General features: G+C 45.9%; 1 protein-coding gene, 1 long non-coding RNA gene and 1 pseudogene across 7 annotated transcripts in view; 2 read left to right on the forward strand and 1 right to left on the reverse strand.

Annotated features, from left to right (window-relative positions):
- The window catches only part of LOC139229914 (uncharacterized), a 31,424-nt gene extending 19,541 nt beyond the window's left edge, over positions 1-11,883 (reverse strand). Inside the window, exon 1 of the long non-coding RNA XR_011587863.1 lies at positions 11,857-11,883. This is a non-coding gene — a long non-coding RNA (uncharacterized lncRNA). The remainder of the gene's footprint in view (positions 1-11,856) is intronic.
- LOC139230599 (histone H2A.J-like) lies at positions 1,436-1,836 on the forward strand (annotated as a pseudogene).
- The window catches only part of LOC139229893 (zinc finger protein 664-like), a 55,498-nt gene continuing 39,078 nt past the window's right edge, over positions 3,333-19,752 (forward strand). For 2 of the 6 annotated variants that reach the window (XM_070861530.1, XM_070861528.1), the window contains exons 1-3: positions 3,333-3,546; positions 6,240-6,359; positions 6,488-6,577. The gene's annotated coding sequence lies outside the window, so the exon portion shown is untranslated. Of the gene's footprint in view, positions 3,547-6,184; positions 6,360-6,487; positions 6,578-12,912; positions 13,019-19,752 lie in introns of those variants that run through there. The other 4 variants (XM_070861532.1, XM_070861533.1, XM_070861529.1 and 1 more) reach the window with 3 other exon arrangements.

The raw sequence follows: 19,752 nt of genomic DNA on the forward strand, positions 1-19,752 counted from the left end.
GCATGGCGGCTAATGAACTAATGACAATCATTGCCACCCACCCCTCATTAGCATAGGGCTGTGGGCGGAGTGTGGGGCTGCCCATGTAATGCAGGCTCGGAGCAGAGTTTCCTCAAATCTGCGCCGGACTGAACGAGACGATGGCTGACGGAAAGATAACAGTTACCGCCAAGACAGGCGCCAAGAAAGTAATCAAGAAAATATCGCTGAAGGGCGGCAAGAAGTGCAGAAAGTCGAGGAAGCAGAGTTACTCCATCTACAAAGTGATGAAGCAGGTTCACCCCGACACCGGCATCTTCTCCAAGGACATGGGCATCATGAACATGGTAGTGAACGACATTTTGCAACTCATCACGGGTGAGGCTTCCCGCCTGGCTCATTACAACAAGCGCCGCACCATCAGCTCCCGGGAGATCCAGACCGCCGTGCGCCTGCTGCTGCCCGTGGATCTGGCCAAGCACGCTGTGTCGGAAGGGGCAAAGGCGGTGACCAAGGACACCAGCTTCAAGTAAAACTGCACGCTGTCCTGTGCGATCAAACCCAAACATAACGGCTCCTTTCAGAGCCACCCACAACCTCTCTGAAGGAGCTCCACAAATGCATCACCCTTTAGACTCAAATCACTAATTATTTCCTGAACAAGTGTGTGAGAACCTTTGCAGTTCCAGGAATAGATTGGGGTTTGAATTCTCCGATAAGCAGCTTCACTGTCCTGTTCGACCTTAGTGTCACTGGAATTTCCCAACGGTCGCTGCTCGCACTTTCCCTTTCCTCTCAGACCCGTTCATTTACACCGCCTGCTGAATTAAGAGCTTGCTTAGGGGCTGAGACTCAGATTTCAGTCACACATTCTCGCTCGCAAGCCCTTTAAGTTTATTATTCAAATCCTGTTGCGGGTCAGTCCATTTATTAACCGACACACCCCGTGGTGCAACAACCCAGAATGGGAGTTCTTAGAGACCAGAGCCGGGGCAGTTTGAACACTCTGTCGCTCTTCTCTTTTCACAGAGCGACTCCCAGTTCTGGTCTCACTGCCGCCTGTGCGGGGGATCGATCGATAATCTATGAAACCTAACTTTCACAAAGCTTGAGTTGGAATGTGTCCCGTTACAGAATCAATGGGGATTGATTCCCTCCCATTACAGATAGTTTGAAATAGTAGCCACATTTAATGCTGCTTGTAACAGCTTGGATCTTGCAAGGGAAATAGAGAATACGACGAATGGAAATAAATCATTTTGCGAAATCTTTGACTAATGGTTAATTTATGCACATAGTCCACTATTTTAACAATTATTGGCGTGATTTTTGAATTAATGAACTTCACCACAGAACGACCAATCACAAGTTCGCTCCCTGCACTCCTCCAGAAGGTAAAGGAGGGCAGATGTGGGAGCAGGTTCTAATTCTTTCTCTGAACGTGTGGATTGTGGAAATGTCTAGTAGAGTAAAACGCGCTTGTAAAACTTGGGCCAATGCCAAGTTTCGCACCTCCCGAGCCGGACTGCAGTTCCCTGTGGGCCCTGTTCACAGGCTGCTGCAGAAGAGGAACTACGCTGAGCATGTGGGTGCCGGAGCCCCGGTCTACATGCTGCTGTGCTCGAGTATCTGACCGTTGAAATCCTGGAACTGGCCGGCAACATGGCCCGCAACAACAAGAAGACTCGCATCATCCCCAGACACCTGCAGCTGGCCACCCGCAACGAAAAGGAGCTCAACAAGCTGCTGGGAAAGGTGACCATCGCTCAGGGCGGTGTGCTGCCTAATATCCAGGCTTTGCTGCTGCCCAAGAAACCACCAGTACGTCCAAGAGCAAGTAAAGCGGACAGGATTTAATCTAATAACTCAAAGGCTCTTTTCAGAGCCACCTACAGTATCAATGTAAGGGCAGGTTAATGTTCTATGGATCACACTTGTCCCAAATCTAAATTAACATTGAATCTCTGCAATTAAGCTGTTTCCTGATCAGAAATGACCCTCAGACATTCTCGGTTATAAAATGGTCACTGTCGACAGCCAGTGCAACAGGTTTGCTCTTATAAAATCCTGCTGCAAGGTACCATAAATCATTTCGGGCCTGCGAGGCATGGTAAACTTACCTCGATTGCGATGGCAGAGATTCGAAGCTGGGTCAATTGCTTGGAAGGCAGCTGACTAGTATACCACCATTGCTCACATTTTAGAAAGTGACAGGAAGAGGCTCGTTTTACCACACCAAACTTAGTGCCTTCCAGCAGGTTAATGTCGTCAAATTAGTCAATTTGCAAGAAAACATTCCTGATATCTGTTGATTATTTTTAAAATTAAAAGTGCTTAAAACGAATAAATTGGGTGCGGGCTGAGCCCAAGTAAGTTAACTATTCGCAGTGTCATTCTTAATTGGAGGGAACGTGTCCCAGCACCGTGCTTATGTTCTGATTGCTGAACATAGCATTTGTCCTTCTTAAGAGCCGCAAGAATTAGTTAGTCCGTAAAAACAAAGCAGTTTGTGTGGGCGATGGTGGTATAGTGGTGAGCATAACCGTCTTCCAAGTAGTTGATCCGGGCATGATTCCAGGCCATTACAACCAATGTAATTTTAATATCCCTGTCAGGTCAGAAATGGCATTTAACTGCAGCACTTCATAACTAAGAATAATTGTGAATGAAATTAATTTTGACGAAAATCATTCATGTACGATTCCTATGGCATTAAACAGGACTTTGAAACAATAAATAAATTCGCAGTCAGAAGCGTTGGGCCCAACCGTTCATTCCCTTTATACTCGGCTCTTAGCATCCGTTTATATTCGGCTTACACAACGTGTTCAATGACTGCCGGTCTCACGTTCAGGTTCCGTCTGCTTTGTATTTCTCTGAAGTCGGTTTCTCTCGATATTGATTCACTACTCCGGATATCCGCTAACAGCAAACATGCGGCAGTGTTAGTCGATCTAGATATCTACATGTTCGTCACAGACTGACCGATTTATAACCGAGATCAGGAAACGTCCAACTGAATTGCAGAGATTTAATACATTTAACTAGATCTGGGTTAATTATGATCCATAGATATTTGAAACAAGCTAATTTATTTAATATTTATACAGAACATTAATCTCCAGCTCAGGAATAGGAGTTATTAAGAGCGGCAAAAACAAAGTCTAACTGCCAGAATAAACATGGTTCAGTGCCCAATGCAATCACAGTAAATCCTGTTCCATTCACTAAAGTGGCCTTTCTTATTTACCTAGCATTCCCCGCGACGGAGAATGTGCCGACCCCAGACTACAGGGGCTCAGTGCGCAGGTGTCGGACCAGGCTGTGTTTGGAGCATGCGCGGGGCGTGTAAAGGCGGAGCGTACACACTAACATCTGCTCCACAAAAGAGCCGATTTTCAGCTGGCCGGAGGATAGTAATGGACCAACGGGTAGCCGGGGAGGCTTTATAAACAACTGATGCCCGCTTCAAGCCCGGAATAATAACGTGAATATCGGCGACTACATCCCCGAGGCTTTCTCCCGGTCTCAGGCCCAGGGTAACGGCGGCCATCTTTGTACAGGAAGGTAAGTTCAGTGCTCCGCCATCTTGATTCAGTGAAGGTGAGTTGCGTCAGTGTCTGTTTCCAACCGGTCCTCATTGGTAAAGCAACAACTTAGTTATTTTATTCTCACTCTCGACATCTCGCATTTCTCACCATCTCTCCGAAAGGCGCTGCTCAGTGCTAAGCTTACAGTTTACGTCTCAGGCAATTGTAACAGGAAAACCCCAGAGGTATTCACTACCAGAGTTAGAATCCCCATGTACAGTCCCAGAGTTGGAATCCCCGTGAACAGTCCCAGGGTTATTATCTCATAAGAAATAGGAGAAGGCCATTTGGCCCCTGGAGTCTGCTGTGCCATTCAATAACATCATGGCTGATCTGATCACGGACTCAGCTCCACTTCCCTGCCCACTTCCCATAACCCTTAATTCCCTTATCACACAAAAATCTGTCGATCTGTGAATTAAATATATTCAATGACTAGCCTCCACAGCTCTCTGGGGCAGAGCATTCCACAGTGTTACACCCTCTGAGTGAAGAAATTTCTCCTCATCTCTGTTTTAGATGGGTGGCCTCTTATTCTGAGACTATGCTCCCTAGTTTTAGTTTCGCCTTTGAGAGGAAATATTCTTTCTGCATCCACCTTGTCCAGCCCCTCATTATCTTATGTTTCAATAAAATTGCTTCTCATTCTTCTGAATTCCAATGTGTATCGGCCCAACCTAATCAACCTATCCTCAAAAGACAACCCCCTCATTTCCAGAATCAACCTCTGAACAGCCTCCAATGCAAGTATATCCTTCCTTAAATACGCAGACCAAAACTGCATGCGATATTTCCTGTGTACAGTTGCAGCTTACATCTCTGCTTTTTTACTCTATACCCCTTGCAATAAAGGCCAACATTCCATTTGCCTGATTACTTGCTGTAGCTGCATACCTGTACTAACTTTTTGTGTTTTATGCAAAAGACCCCCAGGTCTCTCTGTGCTGAAGCACTTTGCAATTTTTCTCCATATAAATTATAATTTGTTTTTCTATTATTTCTGCCAAAGTGGATATCCTCACATTTTCTCACATTATACTAAATCTGGCAAATTTTTGCCCACTCATTTAGCCTTTTCTATATCCCTTTGCAAATTTTTTGTGTCCTCACAGTTTGCTTTCCCACCCATCTTTGTATCATCAGCAAACTTGGCTACGTTAAACTCAGTCCTTAAATCCAAATCATTAATATAGATTGTAAATAGTTGATGACCCTGCACTGATCCCTGCTGCACCCCACTAGTCACCATTTGACAACCGGAAAATGGCCCATTTATCCCGACTCTCTGTTTTCTGTTAGTTAACCAATTCTTTAGCCATGCTAAAATTCTTCTCCCAACCCCGTGAACTTTTATCTTGTGCAGTAATCTATTATGTGGCACCTTATCAAATGCCTTCTGGAAATCCAAATACACCACATCCACTGCTTCCCCCTTATCCACCCTGCTCATTACATCCCCAAAGAACTCCAGCAAATTTGTCAAAAATGATTTCTCTGCTTGATTGAATCATGCTTTTTCAAATGTGCCACTACTGCTTCCTTAATAACAGACTCCAGCATTTTTGCAATGACAGATGTTAGGCTAACTGATCAATAGTTTCCTGCTTTTTGTCTGCCTCCTTTTTTAAATCGAGGCATTACATTTGCGGTTTTCTGATCAATTGGGACCGTCCCAGAATTCAGGAAATGTTGGCAGATTACAACTAGTGCATCCACTATCTCTACTTCCACGTCTCTTAAGACCCTGGGATGTGAGCTATCAGGTCCAGGTAACTTGTCTGCCTTTAGTCCCGTTATTTTACCGAGTAATACTTCATTAGTGACAGTGATTGTTCCTCCCCCGCGATAGCCCCTTGATTATCCACTTCGGTATTACTCTCAGTTACTGAGTGTTTTACTCTAATTAAACTGATCTCAGACTGTTTCTGTCAGATATTAACTCCTGCACGGTCCCAGCAAACACGCCCACTCCCTCGTCCCTCTGATGTTTCTGCAGGATTGCTTTGTGGAGACGGGCTCATGGAGAGAAATACCCTGCACAGAATGATCCCAAAGTGAGCATTTCCAAGGGAAAAGGCCCCCAGCTTTAATCATTCTCTGACCTTTCCCCCCAGGCCCAGTTACTTTGCTCAGATTCTAATAAAAGTAAATTTGGTTTTTGTAGGCTGAATTAGTGCAGACAGCTGCGCATGCGCAGTTCAGCCCCACCCACTGTGTCATTTCCCAGTGAGCAGAAGAGCACATGCACGCTCCCCTCCCCCAGCCTGTGATCGCCATTCACTCAGTGAGCGGTAGAAAATGGTTTAAAACAGCCAGGAATGGAGACACCGCGGTCCCGGGGTCAGGCAGCGAGCAGCAGCCTCCTTAAAGCAGTGCAGCGCTTTGGGAGCGTGTCCGCAGATGGGCTCAGAGATCGGCATTGAGTCCGCGGGGAGTTCAGGGGGAGTCAGGGGCTGTGTGCAAGAGGCAGAATGGAGCAAAAACCAGTCTAATTGTGTGGTGTGAGTGGGGGAAGCGAGAGGCCATTCTCAAGCTGTGTGTGAACAGTGTAAGGTAACAGAGAAAGTAAATCACCTCGTCTTTCAAATCATTGCTGCTTTCTTTCCCCAAATCAGCAGTGAATGTTCCTGATTCAGTTCCAATCTCACCGTGTCTGTTGTTCTTGGACAGTGAGCAGTGGAAACACAGCCTGACAGTGAGGATGTGAGGAGTTTCACAAAGTGCATCGATTGCAGGCACCAGGAGAGGAGTATGGGAGAAGATATTTTAAAGACCGGTTATATTGTTTCGGTGAGCTGAGTTCTCCAGGACCATGTTGCTGGTGATCCAGAGATACATTGTTGCTCTTTCAGATACATCATATTCTCCCCCGCATCCATATCTTGGAACTAATAATGTTCTCATATTATTATTCTCAGAGCAAAATTCTTGAACCAGTCTAAAAAAATGTCATCTTTCCTCCTCCATCCAGAACAAAAGGAACAGTGCAGGCAGCTCCTTCTCAGACAGTAAGTAGATTATCACTCGCAGCGCGCAGAGACACAGAACTGGCCTCAATCCTACTGCCAGAGGCAGCAGAAGCAGTCAGTCCCTAAGTGATCTTTTGAGGACATAACGAGCATGGTGGATAGAGGTGTACCGATGGATGTGATGTATTTAGATTTCCAAAAGGCATTCGATAAGGTGCCACACAAAAGGTTACTGCGGAAGATAAATGTACGTGGAGTCAGAGGAAATGTATTAGCATCGATTGAGAATTGGCTGGCTAACAGAAAGCACAGAGTCAGGATAAATGGGTCCTTTTCGGGTTGGAAATCAGTGGTTAGTGGTGTGCCACAGGGATCGGTGCTGGGACCACAACTGTTTACAATATTCATAGATGACCTGGAAGAGGGGACAGAGTGTAGTGTAACAAAATTTGTAAATGACACAAAGATTAGTGGGAAAGCGGGTTATGTAGAGGACACAGAGAGGCTGCAGAGAGATTTAGATAGGTTAAGCGAATGGGCTAAGGTTTGGCAGATGGAATACAATGTCGGAAAATGTGAGGAAAAAATACAGTAAAAGGGAATTTTATTTGAATGGGAAGAAATTACAATATGCTGCGGTGCAGAGGGACCTGGGGGTCCTTGTGCATGAATCCCAAAACGTTAGTTTGCAGGTGCAGCAGGTAATCAGGAAGGCAAATGGAATGTTGGCCTTCATTGCGAGAGGGATGGAGTACAAAAGCAGGGAGGTCCTGCTGCAACTGTACAGTATATTGGTGAGGCCGCAACTGGAGTACTGCTTGCAGTTTTGGTCACCATACTTAAGGAAGAATATACTAGCTTTGGAGGGGGTACAGAGACGATTCAGTAGGCTGATTCCGGAGATGAGGGGTTAATTTATGATGATAGATTGAGTATACTGGGTCTTTACTAGTTGGAGTTCAGAAGGATGAGGGGTAATCTTATAGAAACATTTAAAATAATGAATGGGATAGACAGAATAGAGGCAGAGAGGTAGTTTCCACTGGTCGGGGAGACTAGAACAAGGGGGCACAGCCCAAAAACACGGGCGAGTCAATTTAAAACTGAGTTGAGAATGAATTTCTTCTCGCAGAGGGTTGTGAATATGTGAAATTCTCTGCCAAGGAAGAAGTTTGGGCTAGCTCATTGAATATATTGAAATCACAGATAGATAGATTTTTAACCAATAAGGGAATTAAGGGTTATGGGGAGTGGGCGGGTAAGAAGAGCTGAGTCCACGGCCAGATCAGCCATGATCTTGTTGAATGGCGGAGCAGGCTCGACGGGCTAGATGGCCTACTCCTGTTCCTAATTCTTATGTTATTATGTTCTTATGATCTGAACTGACACAGAGTAAAACCCTCATCCACATTCCAGAGATGGACAGATACAGAGTCAATACCACACTCCTGTACCAGATACCCTCAACATTAATTCTATATTTCCCTGTCAATGGATCAGAGAGTGAAAGTATCAGTATCTATCCTATAATCAACAGTCAGTCCCACACTGATACTGCCCCGGAGTTTGAAAGTGGCAGTGTCCCTCCAACACTCGCCTGTCAATCAAAATCTGTCACATAGTGTAAGAGAATGAGACAGGCAGTATCTGTCCAACACCCACCTGTCACATAGTGTCAGAGAATGAGAGAGGCAGTATCTATCCTACACTCACCTGTCAATCCAACTCTGCCTCACAGTAGCAGAAAATGAGAGGCACAGTGTCGATCACATATTCAGCAGTCAATCACACACTGACACACAGTACCAGAGAGTGACAGATAGGCTATCAGTTAAATTGTTGACACTGTATTTGAGATTGGGAGTTAAAGTATAAGAACATAAGAAATAGGAACAGGAGTAGGCCATAAGGCACCTCGAGCCTGCTCCGCCATTCATTAAGATCATGGCTGATCTGATCATGGAATGAGCTCAACTTCCCCGCCCGCTCCCAATAAACCCTTATCATTTAAGAAACGCTCTATTTCTGTGTTAATTTATTTGCTGTCCCAGCTTCCACAGATCTCTGAGGCAGCAAATTCCACAGATTGACAACCCTCTGAGAGAAGAAATGTCTCCTCGTCTCAGTTCTAAATGGGCGGCCCCTTATTCTAAGATCATGCCCTCTAGTTCTAGTCTCCCCCATCAGTGGAAACATCCTCTTGGCATCCACCTTGGCAAGCCCCCTCATAATCTTATACGTTTCGATAAGGTCATCTCTCATTCTTCTGAATTCCAATGAGTAGAGGCCCAACCTACTCGACCTTTCCTCATTAGTCAACTCCCTCATCCCCGGAATCAACCAAGTGAACCTTCCTTGAACTGCCTCCAAAGCAAGCATATCATTTCTTAAATATGGAAACCAAAACAGCATGCAGTATTCCAGCTTGTGGCCTCAGCAATACCCTTTATAGATGTAACAAGACTTCCCTGCTTTTATACTCCATCCCCTTTGCAATAAAGGCGAAGATTCCATTGGCCTTCCTGATCACATGCTGAACCTGCATAATATCCTTCTGTTTTTCATGCACAAGTACCCCCCAGGTCCCACTGTACTGCAGCATTTTGCAATCTTTTTACATTTAAATAATAACTTGCTCTTCGATTTTTTTCTGCCAAGTGCATGACATCACACTTTCCAAAATTATATTCCATCGACTAAATTTTTGCCCACCCACTTAGCCTGTCTATGTCCTTTTGCAGCTTTGTTATGTCCTCCTCACAAATTGCTTTTCCTCCCATCTTTGTTTTGTCAGCAAACTTGGCTACGTTACACTCAGTCCATTCTTCCAAGTCATTAACATAGATTGTACATATTTGGGGTCCCAGCACTGATCCCTGCGGTAGCCCACACGTTACTGATTGCCAATCAGAGAATGAACCATTTATCCCGACTCTCTGTTTTCTGGTTGTTAGCCAATCTTCTATCCATGCTAATATATTACCCCCAACACCGTGAACTTTTATTTTGTGCAGTAAACGTTTGTGTGGTAGCTTGTCAAATGCCTTCTGGAATTCCAAATACACCACATCCACTGGTTCTCTTTTATCCACCCTGTTCATTACATCCTTAAAGAATTCCAGCAAATTTATCAAACATGAAATCCCCTTCATAAATCCATGCTGACTCTACCTGACCAAATTTTGCTTTTCCAAATGTCCTGTTACTGCTTCTTTAATAATGGACTCCAACATTTTCCCAACAACAGATGTTAGACTAACTGGTCTATAGTTTCCTGATTTTTGTCTGCCTCCTTTTTTGAATAGGGGCGTTAAATTTGCAGTGTTCCAATCTGCTAGGACCTCACCAGAACCCAGGGAATTTTGGTAAATTGCAACCAATGCATCCACAATCCCTACCGCTACTTCTCTTAAGACCCGAGGATGCAATCCATCAGGTCTAGGGTATTTATCTGCCTTTAATCCTATTATCTTACTGAGTACCACCTCCTTAGTGATTGTGATTGTGTTAAGTTCCTCCCCTCTTATAGCCCCTTGACTATCCACTGTTTGAATATTGTTAGTTTCCTCTCCCATAACAACTGTTACAAAATACTTGTTCAGAGTTTCTGCCATCTCCATGTTCCCCATTACTAATTCCCCGGTCTCGTCCTCTAAGGGACCAACATTTACTTTAGCCACTCTTTTCCTTTTTATATACGTATAAAAACTCTTGCTATCTGTTTTTAAATTTTTGCTAGTTAACTTTCATAGTCTATCTTCAATTTCTTAATCATTTTTTAGTCATTCTTTGCTGGATTCTAAAAGCTTCCCAATCTTCTCTCCTCCCACTAGTTTTGGCCACTTTGTATGCACTTGTTTTTAATCGGATACCGTACTTTACTTATTTAGTTAGCCACAGATTGCTTTCTTTTCTCTTGCACCCTTTCCTCCTTACTGGAATATGTTTTTCTTGATTGTTGTGAAATATCTCTTTAAATGTACGCCACTGTTCATCAACTTTCCTACACTTAATCTGTTTTCCCAGTCCAATTTGGCAACTCTGCCCTATATACTGCATTCAACTGAAAATCAAACTCTGTCACACAGTAACAGAGACTGACAGGTACAGTATCCCTCCTATAGTCAACAACAATTCCCAACTGATATGTATGACCAGAGAGTGAGTGGCAGTGTCTGTCCTATACACACCTGTCAATCTCACACTGACACACAGTACCAGAGAGTGAGTGGCAATGTCTGTCCTATACATACCTGCACCCTACACTGACGCACAGTACCAGAGTGAGTGACAGTGTCTGTCCTATACACATCTGTCAATCACACACTGACACACAATACCAAAGAGTGAGTGGCAGTGTCTGTGCTATACACACCTGTCAATCCCACACTGACACACAGTACCAGAGAGTGAGTGGCAGCGTCTGTCCTATACACACTTGTCAACCCCATACTGAAACACTGTACCAGAGAGTGAGTGACAGTGTCTGTCCTATATACACCTGTCAATCACACACTGACACACAGTACCAGAGAGTGAGTGGCAGTGTCTGTCCTATACACACCTGACAACCCCACACTGACACACAATGCCAGAGAGTGAGTGGCAGTGTCTGTCCTGCATACACCTGTCAATCACACACTGAAACATGTACCAGAAAGTGACAGATAAAGTGTGAAAGACTGGCCTCTTTCCGTCCCCAAGACCAGGATGTTTGCTTTCAAGAAAGTTTCATCCGAATTGAAGGCAGCAATTTCAATTGAAACCCGTTTCATTGCTGCACTGGTCGCGCTCTCTCAGCCGATCGCAGATATTTTCTCTCTTTTTCGACTGAAATTTATAATCAAATCAAACTTTCTGTTTAATTCCCGTTTCAGGCCTTAGCAGGGCAGCAGGGCGATCCTGTGACAGAGAAATCTTTAAATTTTACACAAGAGTAACTCTGAAATCCGGCGATGAGAGTGGACACACAAACACAGTGACATTAGTCTAACCCGCCCGCCCCTTTAAAACACTCTCACTCACACAATGTTGAAATCTGCACATTCACACACAAACTGTTCCCAGATTTACAGTTCCCAGCACAGGTTTTCCTCTCCGCTCGGCTGTGCTGCCGATTCTCGGGTCAGTTGTAGTTTCCCAGCTCAGAAAGTGTTAAACACTCTGAGGCCGGCGCTCCTCACAGTGTCTGTTCCCAGAGTCAGGGGCAGGAGCCAATCACAGCTGTGGCTGGTTTAGCCATCTCTGCTTTAAGTTGTTATATTGTTAGAGTGCAGAAATATGTTTGAGTAACATGAAAATACAAAGGATGTGCTTACCGCCCCTGCGGCCTCTCTTTATCTCCCTCCTCCAAAAGTGAGAGACATATAACAGTAACTTGTGTCCTGTCCATCCCATACTCAACGCCGAGAGATGGCTATCAGAGAGAGTGACAGAGAGACAGACACAGTGTCAGTCTTAAACTCCCAAACTGTGTCTCCATATTACGCTCAATAATTGTATCACATTGATGTACATCACCAGTGGAAAAGACAGAGACAGACGTAGTATCAGGCTTACACTTTGTATTAATGTCCCATATTACGCTCAGTAACCGTGCCACACCTTCACGTATTGCACCAGAGAGAGAAACAGAGACATTATCGGTCTTACACTTCCAACAGTATTTCCACATGACGCTAAATAACAGTATCTGCCTTCACAACCAGTACAAGAGAGAGCGGATAGCAACAGAGAGACAGAGAGAGGGGAGAGTGCTGAGCAAGAGACAGGAGACTGCGAGGTAGGGCGGTGAGACACAGAACGACATGCACAGTATCATTTCCAGACTGACCTGTGAAGCCCCGTATTTCCTGAAAGTTCCCATTGGAGAGACAGAAGATGCAGTCTCCACTCTCACTGATATTGTAACAGAGACAGACACATTATTAATCCCACACTGCGGGACAGTGTCAGAGAGTGAGAGAAACAATGGCCTACATTTAACCCTCGCTTGCCTGTTGTAATCTCTGCAATCTTGCAGCTCAGGACCGCTCGGTCTTACTCTCAGTGACCGAGTGTTTTACTATAATTAAACTGATCTCGGACTGTTTCTGTCAGATATTAACTCCTGCACGATCCCAGCAAGCACTCCTACTCCCTCATCCCTCTGATGTTGCTGCAGGATTGCTTTGTGAAGACGGGCTCATGGAGAGAAACACCCTGCAAGGAATGATCCCAAATTGATCATCTCCAAGGGACAAGGCTCCCAGCTTTAATCATTCTCTATCCTTTCCCCCCAGGCCCAGTTCCATTGCTCAGATTCGGATAAAAGTAAATTGGGAAAAGTGCACTTTGATTTTTACCGCGGTGTCGATTTCCAGTGAGCAGAAGAGCGCATGTGCCCTCCCCTCCCGCAGCCTTGCCTGTGACCGCCATTCACTCAGTGAGCAGAAGAAGATGGTTTAAAACAGCTAGGAATGGAAACACTGCAGCCCTGGGGTAAGGTAGTGAGCAGCAGCCTCCTTACAGCTGCGCAGCGCTTTGGGAGCGTGTCCGCAATTGGGCATTGAGTCCGGGGGGAGTTCAGGGGGAGTCGGGGGTTGTGTGTAAGGGGCAGAGTGGACCAAGAACCAGTCTCAGTGCGTGGTGTGAGTGGGGGAAGTGAGAGGCCATTCTCGGGCTGTGTGTGGACAGCGTGTGTCCAGGGTAAGGGAGACAGAATGGGCAGAATCTTCAATTTGCTGCTTTCTCTCTCCAAACTAGTAGTGACGTTCCTGGTTTAGTTCCGTTGGGAGCTCTGGGGAAGAGGCAGAGTGGAGCAGGAATTAGTTCCGGAACATAGGGGCCAAGTTTCGGCCTGAGTTGCTCCTGTTTTTTTGGAGCAGCTGGTTTAGAATAGAATATCTTAGAAATTTGAATTCTCGGCATTTCGTTTGCTCCAGTTCTAGTCAGTTAGAACAGTTTCACTTTGGAACAGAATTTTTTTTTAAAAGTGGGCGTGTCCGGCCACTTACGCCTGTTTTCAAAGTTTAGGCAGTGAAAACTTACTCCAATCTAACTTAGAATGGAGTAAGTGAAGATTTTTGGACGTTCGAAAAAACTTTGTGTACACTTTAGAAAATCAGGCGTAGGTTACAAATTAGGCGTAGGGAATGGGGTGGGGGGGGTTTTAAAGGGAAGTTTACAAACATTAAACACTTCAGTTTTACATATAAAGAGCCATCATCAATAATAAATGATAAATACATGAATAAATCAACCAATAAATCAATCAAAATAAATTAATAAAAATTAAATAAAATTTAAAAAATCAATAAACAAAACAGTTTCTTCTTACCGACTGCAGCACCGGGAGTCCACCAACAGCGTGCTGGGAAGGCCCCCCCAGTGTGTCTCTGTCAGTGGCTCTATCTCTCTGTCTTTCTGTGTGTGTTTTTCCCACTCTCTGTCTGTCAGTGTCTGTGTTTCTGACAGCGAGGGGAGGGAGAGAAGGTGGGTGGGGAGGGGGATAATTTGGGTGGGGAGGGGGAGAAGGGGGTAGGGAGTGGGAGAAGGGGGTGGGGGCGGAGAAGGGGAAGAGGGGTGGGGGGTGGGGTGGGGGGTGGAGGAAGAGGTGGGGGAAGTAGGGTGGGGGAAGAGGTGTGGGGTGGGGGGTGGGGGAAGAGGGGGGTGGGTTGGGGGAGGAGGGGGGTGGCGGGCAGGATGAGGAGGAGCAGGGGGGAGGAGGAGAAGGAGGAGGAGAAGGGGGGAAGAGGGGGAGAAAGAGAGGATGGAGTGAGGGAAGGAGAGAGATTGGAGGGAGTGAGGGAAGGAGACAGGATGGAGCAAGGGAAGGAAGGAGAGAGGATGGAGGGAGGGAAGGAAGGAGAGAGGATGGAGGGAGGGAAGGAGAGAGGATGGAGGGAGGGAAGGAGAGAGGAGGGAGGGAAGGAGAGAGGAGGGAGGGAAGGAGAGCGGATGGAGGGAGTGAGGGAAGGAGAGAGGATGGAGGGAGGGAGGGAAGGAGGGAGGGAATGAGCGAGGAGGGAGGGAGGGAAGGAGAGAGGAGAGAGGGAGGGAAGGAGAGAGGAGGGAGGGAGAGAAGGAAGGAGAGAGGAGGGAAGGAGCGAGGAGGGAGGGAGGGAAGGAAGGAGAGTGGGGGGGGGGAGGAAGGGAGAGAAGGAGGCTGAACAGCTGGGCCCAAGACTTCGGGCTGGATTTACAGGTAGGTGGCGTCGGGTCTCGGGGGGGTGGGGGGTGGGGATGGCGGGGGGGTCACGGCGGAGGTCCGGGGGGGGAGAGTCGCGGAGGTCCGGGGTGGGGTGGATAGAGTCGCGGTGGTCCGGGGTTGGGGGTGGGGGGTGGGGAAGAGTCGCGGAGGTCCGGGGTTAGGGGGGGTGGGGAAGAGTCGTGGAGATCCGGGGGGGGGCAAGTCGTGGGGTGGGAGTCGTGGAGGTCCGGTGGGGGGGGGTTGGGAGAGTCGCAGAGGTCGGGTCGCCGGGGGGGGGGGCAGGGGTCAGGAGGGGGGGTCAGGTCAGGTCCGGTCAGGGTGGGAGGAGTCTTATCCACACAGCCCCAGTAAGGCCAATCGGCCAGGGCTAGGGGCTGCGTGCTTCGGGCCCCTCCCACAGTTTTGGGCGCCTGTGGCTACTGCACATGCGGCACTGTTTTCAGCGCAGGGACCTGGCTCCGCCCCCCACAGCTCGTGCTGCGCCGCGTCCAGCTGCAGAGGGCCTGCAGGGAGCCAGAGAATGGGTAATTTTTTTTAGGCGCTCTTTCTGGCGCGAAAAAATGGGCATCCACGGCGCGGCCCGAAACTTGGGCCCATGATGTAAGAGGGAGAAGGGAGAGGCCATTCAAAGGCTGTGTGTGTACAGCGTGAAATAATAAGAACATAAGAAATAGGAACAGGGGTAGGCCATGTGGCCCCTCGAGCCTGCTCCGCCATTCAATAAGATCATCGCTGATCTGATCATGGACTCAGCCCCACTTCCCCGACCGCTCCCCATAATCCCTTATCCCCTTCTCATTTGATAAACTGCTTATTTCTGTCTTAAATTTTTTCAATGTCCCTGCTTCCACAGCTCTCTCAGGCAGTGAATTCCACAAATTTACAACCCGCAGAGAAGAAATTTCTCCTCATCTCTGTTTTAATTGGGCGGCCCCTTATTCTAAGATCATGCCCTGCAGTTCTAGTCTCCCCCATCAGTGGAAACCCCCTCATCCCTGGATTCAACCGAGTGAACCTTCTCTGAACTACCTCCAAAGCAAGTATATCCTTTTGTAATTATGGAAACTAAAACTGCAAGCAGTATTCTAGGTGTGGCCTCACCAATATTTGAGATAGCTGTAATGAGACTTCCTGCTTTTATACTCCATCCCGTTTGCAATGAAGGCCAAGATACCATTGGCCTTCCTGATCACTTTCTATATCTGCATACTATCCTTTTGTGTTTCACACACAAGTCCCCCCAGGTGCCGCTGTACTGCAACATTTTGCAATCTTTCTCAATTTAAATAATAACTTTGCACTTGGTTTTTTCTGCCAAAGTGCATGACCTCACACTTTCCAACATTATACTCCATCTGCCAAATTTTTGCGCACTCAATTAGCACGTCTATGTCTTTTTGCAGATGTTTTGTGTCCTCCTCTTACATTGATTTTCCTCCCATCTTTGTATCGTCAGCAAACTTGCCTACTTTACACTCGGTCCCTTCTTCCAAGTCGTTAATATAGATTGTAAATAGTTGGCGTCCCAGCACTGATCCCTGCAGCACCCCACTAGTTACTGGTTGCCAACCAGAGAATGAACCATTTATCCAGACTCTGTATTCTGTTAGTTCGCCAATCCTCTATCCACGCTAATATATTATCCCCGAACCTGTCAACTTTTATCTTGTGCAGTAACCTTTTATATGACCTTGTCAAATGCATTCTGGAAGTCCAAATACACCACATCCACTGGTTCCCCTTTATCCACCCTGTTCATTACATCATCAAAGAACTCCAGCAAATTTGTCAAACATGACTTCCCCTTCATAAATCCATGCTGACTCTGCCTGACCGAATTTTGCTTTTCCAAATGTCCTGCTACTGCTTCTTTAATAATGGACTTCAACATTTTCCCAACAACAGCTGTTAGGCTAACAGGTCTATAGTTTCCTGCTTTTTGTCTGCCTCCTTTTTTAAATAGGTGCGTTACATTTGCAGTTTTCCCAACTAATGGGACCGCCCCAGATTCCAGGGAATTTTGGTAAATTACAACCAATGCATCCACAATCCCTGCCGCTACTTCTCTAAAGACCCTAGGATGCAAGCCATCAGGTCCAGGGGATGTATCTGCCTTTAGTCCCATTATCTTACTGAGTACCACCTCCTTTATGATTGTGTTAAGTTATTTTCCCACTATAGCCCCATGACTATCCACTGTCAGAATATTGTTAGTGTCCTCTACTGTAAAGACTGATACAGTATATTTGTTCAGATATTCTACCATCTCCATGATCCCAATTATTAATTTCCTGGTCTTGTCCTCTAAGGCACCAACATTTACTTTCCTAACAGAGAAAGTAAATCACCTCATTTTTTCATATCATTGCTGCTTTCTTTCCCCAAATCAGTAGTGAATGTTCCTGATTCAGTTCCAATCTCACCGTATCTGTTGTTCTTGGACAATGAGCAGTTGAAACACAGCCTGACAGTGAGGATGTGGGGAGTTTCACAAAGTGCTTCTTTTGCAGGCACCAGGAGAGGTGTTAAAAAATGGGTATATTGTTTCCGTGAGTTGAGTTCTCCAGAACTGCCTGCAGCTGCAGACGTGTCTTCAGGATAGTATGTTGCCTCCCTGGTACCAGGGTCACGGATGCCACTGAGCGGCTGCAGGGCATTCTGGGGCGAGAGGGTGACTAGCCAGAGGTCGTAGTCCACATCGGTATCAACGACATAGGTCGGAAGAGGGATTAGGTCCTGCAGGCAGAGGTTAGGGAGCTAGGAGAGAGATTAAAAAACAGGACCTCAAAGGTAGTAAGCTCCGGATTACTCCCAGTGCCACGAGCTAGTGAGTACAGAAATAGGAGGATAGAGCAGATGAAAGCGTGGCTGGAGAGATGGTGCAGGCAGGAGGGCTTTAGTTTCCTGAGGCATTGGGACCACTTCTCGGGGAGGTGGGACCTGCACAAGCTGGACCGGTTGCACCTCAACAGAGCCTGGACCAATATCCTCACAGGTGGAGGGGGGGGGGGGTACTAGTGCTGTTTGGGAGGGTTTAAACTAGCTTAGCAGTGGGATGGGAACCTGAAAATAGATTCAGTAGGGAGGGGAGTAAAGCTGGAATTAGAAAGCAAAAATAAAGAAAGTAAATTTGAAGGAGAGAGGAAACAAGCAGGAAAAAAGGGCAGAAAGCAAACTTAAAGGCACTTTCTCTAAATGCACATTGCATTTGTAACAAAACAGATGAGTTGACGGCACAAATTGAGACAAATGTGTATGATCTGATAGCCATTTCAGAGACGTGGTTGCAAGGTGACCAGGACTGTGAACTAAATATTCAGGGGTACTTGACAATCCGGAAGGACAGACCGAAAGGGAGAGGAGGTGGGGTAGCTCTATTGACAAAGGATAGAATCACTGCAATAATAAAATGCTATTGGCTCAAATGATAAGGGTGTTGAAACAGTTTGGGTGGAGATAAGGAACAATAAGGGGAAAATGTCACTTGTGGGCGTAATGTAAAGGCCCCTGAACAGAAGCAACTCTGTTGGTCGGAGCATAAACCAGCAAATAGTGGGGGCTTGTAGAAAGGGAACAGCAATAATCATGGGTGATTTTAACCTCATTATTGATTGGACAAATCAAATTGGTCAGGGTAGCCTTGAGGAGGAGTTCATAGAGCGCTTAAGTGACGTGTACCTTGAGCAGTATGTAACGGAACCAACCAGGGGGCAGGCTATCTTAGATCTGGTCCTGTGTAATGAGACAGAATTAATAAACAATCTCCTAGTAAAGGATCCCCTCGGAATGAGAGATCATAGCCTGATTGAATTTCAAATTCAGATGGAGGGTGAGAAAGTTGGATCTCTAACCAGCATACTAAGCTTAAATAAAGGAGACTATGAAGATCTGAGGGCAGAGTTGGGTAAAGTGGACTGGGAAAATAGATCAAAGTGTAAGAGGGTTGATGAACAGTGGTGTACATTTAAGGAGATATTTCAGAACTCTCAAGAAAAATGTATTCCAGTGAGGAGGAAAGGATGTAAGAGAAAAGATAGCCATCTGTGGCTTACTAAAGAAATAAAGGACGTTTTCCAATTAAAAACAAGGGCATACAAAGTGGCCAAAACTAGTGGGATGACAGAAGACTGGGAAGCTTTTAAAAGCCAGCAAAGAACGAATAAAAACATGATTAAGAGAGGGGAGATAGACTATGAAAGTAAATTAGCACAAAATATAAAAAGATAGCAAGAGTTTCTATAGGTACATAAAAAGGAAAAGAGTGGCTCGAGTAAATGTTGGTCCCTTGGAGGACGAGACAGGGGAATTAGTAATAGGAAACATGGAGATGGCAGAAACTCTAAACAAATATTTTGTATCAGTCTTTACGGTAGACAACACTAACAATATTCCAACAGTGGATAGTCAAGGGGCTATAAGGGGGGAGGAACTTAACACAATCACAATCATTAAGGAGGTGGTACTCAGTAAGATAATGGGACTAAAGGCAGATAAATCCCCTGGACCCAATGGCTTTCAACCTAGGGTATTACGAGAAGTAGCAGCAGAGATTGTGGATGCATTGGTTGTGATTTACCAAAATTAACTGGATTCTGGGGATGTACCAGCAGATTGGAAAACTGCAAATGTAACGCCCCTATTTAAAAAAAGGAGGCAGACAAAAAGCAGGAAACTATAAACCAGTTAGTCTAACAGCTGTGGTTGGGAAAATGTTGGAGTCCATTATTAAAAAAGCAGTAGCTGGACATTTGGAAAAGCAAAATTCAGTCAGGCAGATTCAGCATGGATTTATTTTTTGACAAATTTGTTGGAGTTCTTTGAGGATGTAATGAACAGGGTGGATAAAGTGGAACCAGTGGATGTGGTGTATTTGGACTTCCAGAACGTATTTGACAAAGTGCCACAGAAAAAGTTACTGCACAAAATAAAAGTTCGCAGGTTTGGGGGTAATATATTAACATGGCTAGAGGATTGGCTAACTAACAGAAAATAGAGAGTCGGGATAAATGGTTCATTCTCTGGT

This window comes from Pristiophorus japonicus, chromosome 19 (assembly GCF_044704955.1).
Source record: "Pristiophorus japonicus isolate sPriJap1 chromosome 19, sPriJap1.hap1, whole genome shotgun sequence".
NCBI lineage: Eukaryota > Metazoa > Chordata > Chondrichthyes > Pristiophoridae > Pristiophorus > Pristiophorus japonicus.